Source organism: Pteropus vampyrus, unplaced genomic scaffold (assembly GCF_000151845.1).
Source record: "Pteropus vampyrus isolate Shadow unplaced genomic scaffold, Pvam_2.0 Scaffold96, whole genome shotgun sequence".
NCBI classification, from domain to species: Eukaryota; Metazoa; Chordata; class Mammalia; order Chiroptera; family Pteropodidae; genus Pteropus; species Pteropus vampyrus.
Window position 1 is genome coordinate 2,488,564 of NW_011888877.1, and position 9,224 is coordinate 2,497,787.

At 39.3% G+C, this 9,224-nt stretch overlaps 1 protein-coding gene and 1 non-coding gene across 5 annotated transcripts in view; one reads left to right on the forward strand and one right to left on the reverse strand.

The window, feature by feature from the left end:
* The window catches only part of PLXDC2 (plexin domain containing 2), a 387,427-nt gene that overhangs the window by 76,428 nt on the left and 301,775 nt on the right, over window positions 1-9,224 (forward strand). The window lies entirely within an intron of this gene.
* LOC111742547 lies at window positions 76-194 on the reverse strand. The gene has a single exon (XR_002781369.1). It is a non-coding gene; the product is annotated as a 5S ribosomal RNA (ribosomal RNA).

Below are 9,224 nucleotides of genomic sequence, written 5' to 3' on the forward strand. Positions count from 1 at the left end.
AAGGCAGCCCTTGGTTGACCTCTCAGATGGCAAGGACTTTGTCAGCTTACAATCCCTTATTTTTTTTATTTTTTACGCCTACAGCACCTGGTCTTCCTAGGTGGTCTCTCATCCAAGTACTAACCAGGCCCGACCCTGCTTAGCTTCCGAGATCAGATGGGATCGGGCTTGTTCAGGGTAGCATGGCCGTAGACTCATTTTTGCCTTTGAACAACTCTATGTCATTGATGGGAACATTGACACTTAGGGAAATTTACAGAAAACTGAAGCCCAAAGTCACTAGTATTAAGTGCAATAGTCAGAGCCTATCACAAAGTGACTTGAAACCACATACCCTTTTACATCTTCTTGGTGCATTGGCACTTTTATAATTATTTAATGTTCCTTTCTGCCTCTGGTCATTTTCTTTCGTCTGAAGGCGACTTTGTGTGTTATTACATTCTGTTTAATCATCCTTTGATTGGTATCTACTTTTATCGTTATATTAAAAATGAGTTTGTTGCAGACACCATATAATTGGATCATTTTTAAAATCCACTCTGTCAGTCTCAGCCCTTTAATTGGTATATTTAGAACACTGACACTTAATGAAATTGCTGATACTTTGTTAGGACTTAAGTCTATAACAAAATAACATTTTGTTATTTCTTTGTTTATTTTCTTTGATTTTTGTTTCCTTCCTTTTCTTGCCTTCCTTTGGGTTACTGGAAAATTTTCTAGTGTTCCATTTTGCTTTATCTGTCGTGTTTCTGAGTATATCTTTTAGTATTTTTTTCAGTGGTTAGTCTAGGAATTCTACAATACATCTGGAACTTAATCACAGTCTAATATCAGTATTTTGCCACTTCAAGTGAAACGTAGGACCCTTACATACCTTGTCCCTTCGTCCTTCTCATTTTATGATTTAATCATTTGCATGTCTTCTTTACATATATTGAGAACCACATTAGAAAAAGTTATAATTTTTCTTTTAACCATCTAACATAATTTTAAAAACTCAAGAAGTTTTTAAAATTTAAATCTAACATAATTTTAGCTACTCAAGAAGATGAGTAGTAGTAATTTTTTTACCCATCTATTTACCTGTTCTGTTGTGCTCTCTTTGTTCTGATGTCCGAGTTTCCTTCTGCTGTTAGTTCCTCTCTATTAGAAGAACTTCTTCCGACAGTGTTTAAGTCAGGTCAATGAGTCATTCTTTGCATTGCATTCTTTGCAGGTCACTGGAAGGCCTGCCTTCTCTTTCATAGTCTTCCTGCCGTTGGTTTCATTTATCTTACCCAGGACTTTAGGTGTGTTAAGGGGGAGATGTGCTCACTCCACGGAGAACTCATTTTCCCCCTTCCTCTCTCTCAGGTAGAGTCTGGGGTCCAAGAGTCAGTGGGTCCTTAAGCGTTCACCTCTCTGACACCCAAAAGTACAAAGCGCATCAAGTTCGTGAATGCTCTGTGGGCAAGAACATGTGCTGTATCCGAGCAGATAAAATGCTGAGGCGGGAATGAGGTGGGGGACCTTTTTCCTTTGTTTTCTTTTCAAAATTCACATGGATGGATGAGAAATTGAAGTTGGGAAAATACTCACATACCTATTACAACAGTAACAATAGCTAACAATGATTTACAGGGACTGAGCTAAGCTATTTACTATTTTAAATCTCACCATATTCTATGAAGTGACTATCATTACCTCCATTTAATAGACTTGGAAATTGAGGATCAGAGACAAATCTCAGAGCGACATGATAGAAGTAGAGCTGCAGTGAACTTAAACTTACCCTCAAAGATCAGCGTATTAGAAATAGATACGTGAAGTACCTGGCATACGTTTGATGTTCAAAAGGGGAGTTATAGTCATAATATGTTTTATACTTTAACAATCACTTCCTGATTTTCTAGCAGCGAAGCGCAAGAGCAAAATTCTACACGTGTGCAGAACACAAAAAATTTTTCTAGCAGCAGTGGTTAAATATAGCCTTTCCAGCATTCAAAAACAGAGATATTTAGTGATAATAAAAATATTGCCAAATTAGCCTGAAGATCTTTTCTTTTTTATAAAAGGTTCACCTGCTAGAGTGGCTGTGGACTGATTCTCATCAGCTAAGTTAGAAGGTTGGTCTTTAAAATGTCTCAACCGTTCTCAAAAAATTGCAGAGTTTGTTCGGTCGGGGCTTGACTTAATTCTGATTCCTACTTTGTGTTATTTAGAGTAGCACAGGGCTTTGGTTCCAGCAGTGCCTTGTGGGAGAAAGAGCATTTTCCCAGAGCCAGCTGACCTGAGCTGACCACAGAAGCAGCATGGAACTGGGGTTCACGTGCCGCTGTCACAAAATTAGAGATATTTTATGTTCTTGGTGGGCAGTAGCTCTGCCTGACCATATAAACTAAAATGTATCTACATGATGCTGCAGATCCATCCTGAGGTTGATCCTGAGAAATATTGCAGAAACTTAAATCACGCTTCATACTCATCAAATTTTATGAATCCCCTTTGAATTTTTGACATGAATCCTTCCAAATCGTTCTGCAGTTCTACGAAATGTCTGATTTGGTTAAGTCCTGATGCCTTTAGCAATGAAACCCAAAGGCTGTTTCTAGTTGTTAAATGCACGTTCTGTCTGAATTTCAATAACTGTCCTTTTAAGTCGAAGCTGTTTGTGTTCTGTCGTATCAGGAAGAAAGGGATTCAGACAATTCGAGTCTCTTAGAGACCTTTAATTCTCTAAAGGCCCTGATCTGTGTCAACAGCTGAGTAAACTTTTTAATGGGTCTTTAAAACCTACTCATCTGAATGCATTACAATAAAATAAGTTAAATGCTCGTATTCTGCTTCTACTTCCTCTGAATAGCTCATAAACTAGAAAACTGGATAACAAAGAAAACATACAATCCCGATCAGTTTTTCCCTCAAATTAAAGCAGTGAGCCTGGCATGCGAAGTTCACAGCACACACTCTGCTGGTGGATGGCGCAGAGTTGGCCACACTGTACTTCTCGTTGGCCTTGAATGAACTCGTGAAATATTTCCTTTTTTTCTTTGCATGTGCCCCATCGCCAGACAGCCCTTTTGCATTTCCATCTATGTTCTCACACTCCCTCTCAGCCACTGGTTAATTTGTGTATGGCAGCTACATAGGTACTATCTTCTCACCAGAAATGTCAAGCAGGTCAAACTGTGAGTTTAGGTGTGCTGCACTAGGCAAGGCCACTTTCATCAGCCCTTCATTTTATAAGAGAGGAGATTAGGCTATGAGAGATCTGGAGAGCTGTGGTTTGAAACATACAGCTGGTTCTTGGCAGAGCCAGGAAGTCCCACCCTGGTCTCTTCGAATGGACCGTGATTAACCTGGGCTGCAGGAGTCAAAAACGCTTTGCAAAGGAGGTGGGAGATCTGATAAACCTAAGTGATGAGAAACTCAGAGGTAGGTAGAGTCCAAGGCCCCTACAGTCTCCGTAGTCAGAAAGTGTACGAAAGGAAGGCCGTGAAAACGACGAGAAACGTAGCTGGGCCTGGAGAATCTTGTGCATACTGGTATTTTCCAATGTCAAGTATATTAAACACAAGCTGAGCAAATTGATGCAACTATTTTTTAATTAAAGGAAACTTTGAGTTAATACATGTTTAAAAACAACAAAAATAGAAGTTCACCTTGGCCCGAATAGGGGTTGGGAGAGTTGAAAATTATGGGAAAGAGCATACTGAAGAAAAGTAATAAATTAACATAGATATTGTTTTTCTGTACTATAATATCAACACTCCTGGAGGATATTATAACAATGGAGTAAATTGAGCATAATACACTTTTCTTACTCAGATAGCAAATATAGCTTTCTTAAAAGGCATCTGTAAGGATGACTTCCCTTTCAGCGGGATATAAGAGATTGCCAAGAATTTCTAAATGGTTAAGTAGTTATCGTGTCGTGTAGGGGGTACAAGTGGAGTTGTAGGACATAGAAGCATTAACTCAGGTGTAAATGTGCATTACTGTATCTGAGTCCCTCGGGTGTTTCTCACAGGAAACAATCTGGACAGTTACTGAACACATGTGATGTATTAGCACAGACTGTGTGAAGGGCAGTGGCAATCATATAAACTTAATACCTGTGTAAATATAGGGTATTTATTGCTTTGTGGCTATAAATTATGGAGAAAGGTACATAGAGGTTCTCACTGTAAATGGTTTCTAATTATTCCTGATAGAGCGTTGTTTGAACACTACTTTTTAATCAATGAAATATGCAAGATTCTTATCCAAAAAAAAAGTAAAAATTAGAAAAGGTAAAAAGCAGTGAAATTTTACCTCTTTATAGCTGGAGAATATTGCCTCCCCTTAAATACTCTATCGATAGGTATCAGAAGCTTTGTCCTTGGTTTAAGGTTAATTGGAAGATGTTTTTATTGGTGCTGATATGCTTCTTATAGTACCTTTACTAATTACAGTTCCTCCTCAGAGAGCTTATTTTTTTTAATTCACTATTAACTGTTGCAGCTGCTACAAGTGGTGTTTAGTGGGAAGTCACTAGGGCTGGGAGCGGAAGGACTGTGTTACAATTCCTGTCTGTCAGCACCATTGTGGGTGACTCACCTAAAAATTCTGGGATTGAAATTCTTTATTTAAAAAAAAAAAAAAATTCTGGTCATAAAATTAAGGTGGTAAGTAGAATAGATCAATTTAAAACTCATTCCATTTTTGTGATTTTTCTGGTGTTATCAATACTAATACAGAATCAAATGTTGCTTAGTTTGGGTAGATCAATAAGCCATTATTATAAAGCAAATGCAAAGTGTGATGCTCTTAAATGAGTATCAAAAAAATCCATCTTATAGATACTTCAGCTTTAACTGCTATTGCATGTGCCTTTACAGGGTCCTGCTCATTTTTATTTGCACCAAAAACCTTTTTATAAAAAAGGACATTATCTTGCATGTAGGAGCTTGCTACAAGGAATGCAGCTTGCTGGCAGAGAATATTCTAAGCTGTAAAAACATCTGCAGGCCTTGAAAGAATCGGAGATAGCTAATAACAGTGACTATAATTAATAGATAATTGTTTTAAGAAAAGCAATTAACAAATTGAGCTGATACATAATCTACCCAATTAAGAAAACAAGAAACAAAAGAATTCAGAAAAAGAAGCCATATATATTGTATTCACTGCAGTTTCTTATGGAGGTGGTCGGTTTTTTACATGTGTTGTTTTTTAAAACATACCTATAGTCGATGGCGGTGATTTGGGCCCATAAGGCCGATTTATTTTGCCTTTCTCTTCTGCCTTTTGTCACTAAAACTTGCGCTTTGATTATTGCGTGTTCACACCGGATCTGGTAGTCCGTTCTGGACTCCACATTTTAATATCGACGTGAACAGATTGAGATGGGCGACTAGGGCAGTGGCGACCATGATTGGTGGGTTGTTAAAAGTAGCAATTTAGTCTGGAAAAGAAAAGAGAACACAAAGACATGCTAACTACCTTCTAGTATTTGAGAGGCTCTGTTTTAAAAGTCAGAGATGCATTTTATTGCGCAGTTCCAGAAAGTTGATTTAGGAACAACAATGGAACAAATGGAGAAAACAAATTGCCGCTTTTACCCGCCCCCAAAAAAACACCTAAATGCTTTTACAGCAATGACTTTCCCACATAGCAGTAAGTGACCAGAGCTGATTGTTGCTACCATTAAACCAATTTTAGATGTCGCCTTAGTCTGTTCAGGCTGCTGTAAAGAAAATACCATAAACTGGTTGCCCAATCGATGAGCATTTATTTCTCACAGTTCTGGAAGCCAGGAACTCCAAGATCAAGGGGCTGGTGGGGGCCTACGCTCTGGTTCATAGATGGCTGTCTCCTTGTGCCCCCAATTAATGCAAAAAGAACTAAGCAGCTCTCTGGTCTCTTCTCATAAGGGCACTAATCCCGTCATGAGGCCTCCACCCTCATGACTTAATTACTTCCCAGAGGCCCCACTGCCAGACACCATCACACTGGGATTAGGGTTTCAGCATATGAATTTGGGGAGGGGTGGACACACACATTCAGTCTGTAACAGATGGGACAGGAACCTCCTGTTCCCTTCACTCCTCACTGATCCCCAGAACTGAGTCCCAGTACCTGGGGTCGTTCGTCATCATGCCTGTATCTTCGTTTCGTTGCACGTGGCATCTCCACTTGTTGATGGTGTTTGTTAAGCCCCTACGGGCATTCGAGTTTTGTCTCCCGACCTCTGAGATTTCTTCTGGTTCCCGGCGTTATGAGTTTTAATAGTTCAAGATGACTGGCTATATTCTATTCATTTGTATCCTGTTTAAGTGAGCATTCTTCTCAACTAACTTCAATTTGTATGATTTTTTAAAAAACAACATTTCGGTTGCATAATTTAAAAAATATAATTTGTGGTACAGCCTTTTACAAAATCATCTTAACCTTCATGAGTAAAAATTAAGAAAATAGACTAACACTACATCAGGAAGAGACAGTGATTCAAGAATAGAGTATTACCTTTCTGTAGATGTTTCAGAGAGCCAGTTTCATCTCTGACCATCCTCATAACTAAATCCTGAATCTTCTGGATCGCTATGACACTGATTTGGAGATTTGGAGAGTCTTCCAAGAAGACATGTTGCTTTTGTAGAGTGTATATTCTGAAATGGTTAACTGACTTAGGCCATGCATCGTATGTAACCCAAGAAAAAGCATAACATGTTCATTTTAGCTTCATTTTTTCCCCGCCGAGGTCTCCATTATGCTTATTATTTTCCTCTCTTTTTTAAGGCTGTGGCTCTAGCTTAATGGGGTCGACAGGGCTAGATAGGGCTGCCGCATAGCAGCTGTGTGGTCTGTGCTCTGCACAGAGGCCCTGGCCAAGGGAGGTGAGGGGCTGAATCCCAGCCTGCATTCCGCAGTCCTGCCAAGCCCAGGCCGAGCCCAGGCCAAGTGCAGTGCCCGGGGGCCAGGACAGCTGCCCCACCCAGAGGACACCTGATTCCAATTTACATGAAGGCACTCTCCAGGCTAGCAGAGGCCCTGGGGCTGGACCTGCACCTCTGCCCACCCACTGTGAATTGAGGGATAGTTTACCAGTGTGGTTTAAACTTATCATAACTTGCCCTTTACGGGGCTGTTATATGTGTGTGTTGGAATGGAGAGGTCATTAGATACCCATCAGGAGTAACTGTTTACTCAATGTTTTGTCAAGCTTTGATCCTGGGGTTGGGAGGAGAGAGCTGCTGCTGGTAGTGAGACAGCCCTTTCTACAAGTCATTATTTGGACTGAGGAGTTTGTCCTCACTTTGAATGGTCTTACGCATTTACCTTATGGATTAATTGTGTGGGCTGCGCCTTGCTTAAGAAGAGGGATGGAGCAATTGACATTTCAGAGAGCATGTATGGAACTTAGCTTAGTGATTTGAATGGCAAAATAGAGCTTGGCGATTCTAAAACTAAGACATGTTTTTAAAGCTCGTAAAGTTGGTCTGAAGTGCCAGAAATCCCATTTTGGACCGGCTTCAAGGCAATGAAAGTTCAGACACTGACTCATCGAACTATTTCCTTATTAACAGACGTGGTACCAAACATTTTTGAGGTTTGAAAAAATAACTGAACTGTTGTTCAAACCCTTAAGCCTCTCAAATTCAAAACTCTCTTTACCGCTTAGTTTTGAGACTGTTGGATATTCCAAGGAAATCTGATCACTATATATACATACATATTTTTGTTGTTGATTTTTTATTCTCAACTCATCCAAATGTGATTTGGCCAAGGTTGCTTATATTTGAGAAATCTTTTGAGTCATTTTATAATCAGTTCAGTGCTTTATTTCTTTAGAGCAGGAAGTTGCAAATTGCCAGCATTGAGAAGAAAGTATGTACTAGCTTTATTTATAAAGAATGAGGTTTCATGGATTATGTGAACAGATTTATTTCACTGACAATCCACCCCCAAATGTCACATAACAATTGAAATTTCTCTTAGGTATAAGGTCAGAAAAGTCTCGGCTAATTAGAACATGTCTGTCCAAATCAGTTTAACAAAATATAAATACATTTATATTCAACACAATAGAAGGGTTCCATAAAAGTCAGATTAAAGGATTTGTATAATCTCTGTGTTGATATAATGATATTAAGGGCTCAGCATCGTCATACTTATTTATTAAACTGAATAATTTTCATTCGATATGGGTAAAAAAGCGTTTTACCAAAGTGTTACACTGAGGCACATAAAGATAGCTTAAAAATAATTCATAACAGTCAATAGAACGTGAGGGTAAAGAATGATTGAACAAGCCTTTCCTTTGCATCCACTTGAAAAGGTTGGTTGTATTGTTTTCCTTGCAAAAACCACGATGTGAGTGCTGTGCCGTTTTTGTATAAAGTTGATAATCTTCAGCTGATCCCCACTATTGTTGATTATCAATGACAGAATTTTTCTATTTTCCTCAAATTTCACATACAGGCTAACAATTATGTTACCGAGAAGTGGAAGGTACTGCTGCCTTAGCAAGGTTATAAAATATTGACCAATAATGTCCTTATCGATTATTGGCCAACAAACATTGAAACAAAAATGGAAAATGATCTCTCAGGGTAGCAAAGTGATTCGTGTGGTTCCAAAAAAGAACTTTTTTTTCAAAAACAAGCTTTTAGTCGCAGGACCTGTGTTTAACCTTTAACAGCGTATGGAAATCATTTAGGGGAGGTGACAGAAATTCACGCCCATGTTTCTTCTTCTCTACCGAGGAAGAGATTTCGGTAAAGACATTTAACTTCTTGACTGTTCAATTTCTACCTTTATAGCATAGATAGTGGTGGCCTGTGAGTTCACTCGCTATGCAGGTATGAAGAATTAGTGCTAGCAAAATGTACTGCATTTTCCAGGTGGCAGATATGATTTCCTACTGCCCGTTTTATGACCTTCTATCGAGATACCACAATGGCTTGTTTCATATGACAATGAAGTTGTATTTCTTATCTATTACCTCTCCGTGCTTTTTGGGAGGTTGACAGGAAATGGATTCAAAATCAGGGCAGAGTTAAAGGTCCACACACTGCGACTGCGTGGAATATAAATGTGCGGGCCTGCAACAGACAGCACGGTCAACTCACTTAACTTCCAGTCGTGCCACCGGTGAGCTGTGTTTAACATCAGAGCACCAGAGAAGGGTCACCCAGGTCCCGCAGGCAAGTCTGTCAGACTTATCGCAGCTCAGCTGGAACCATGAGGAAGTTGAAGGTGCG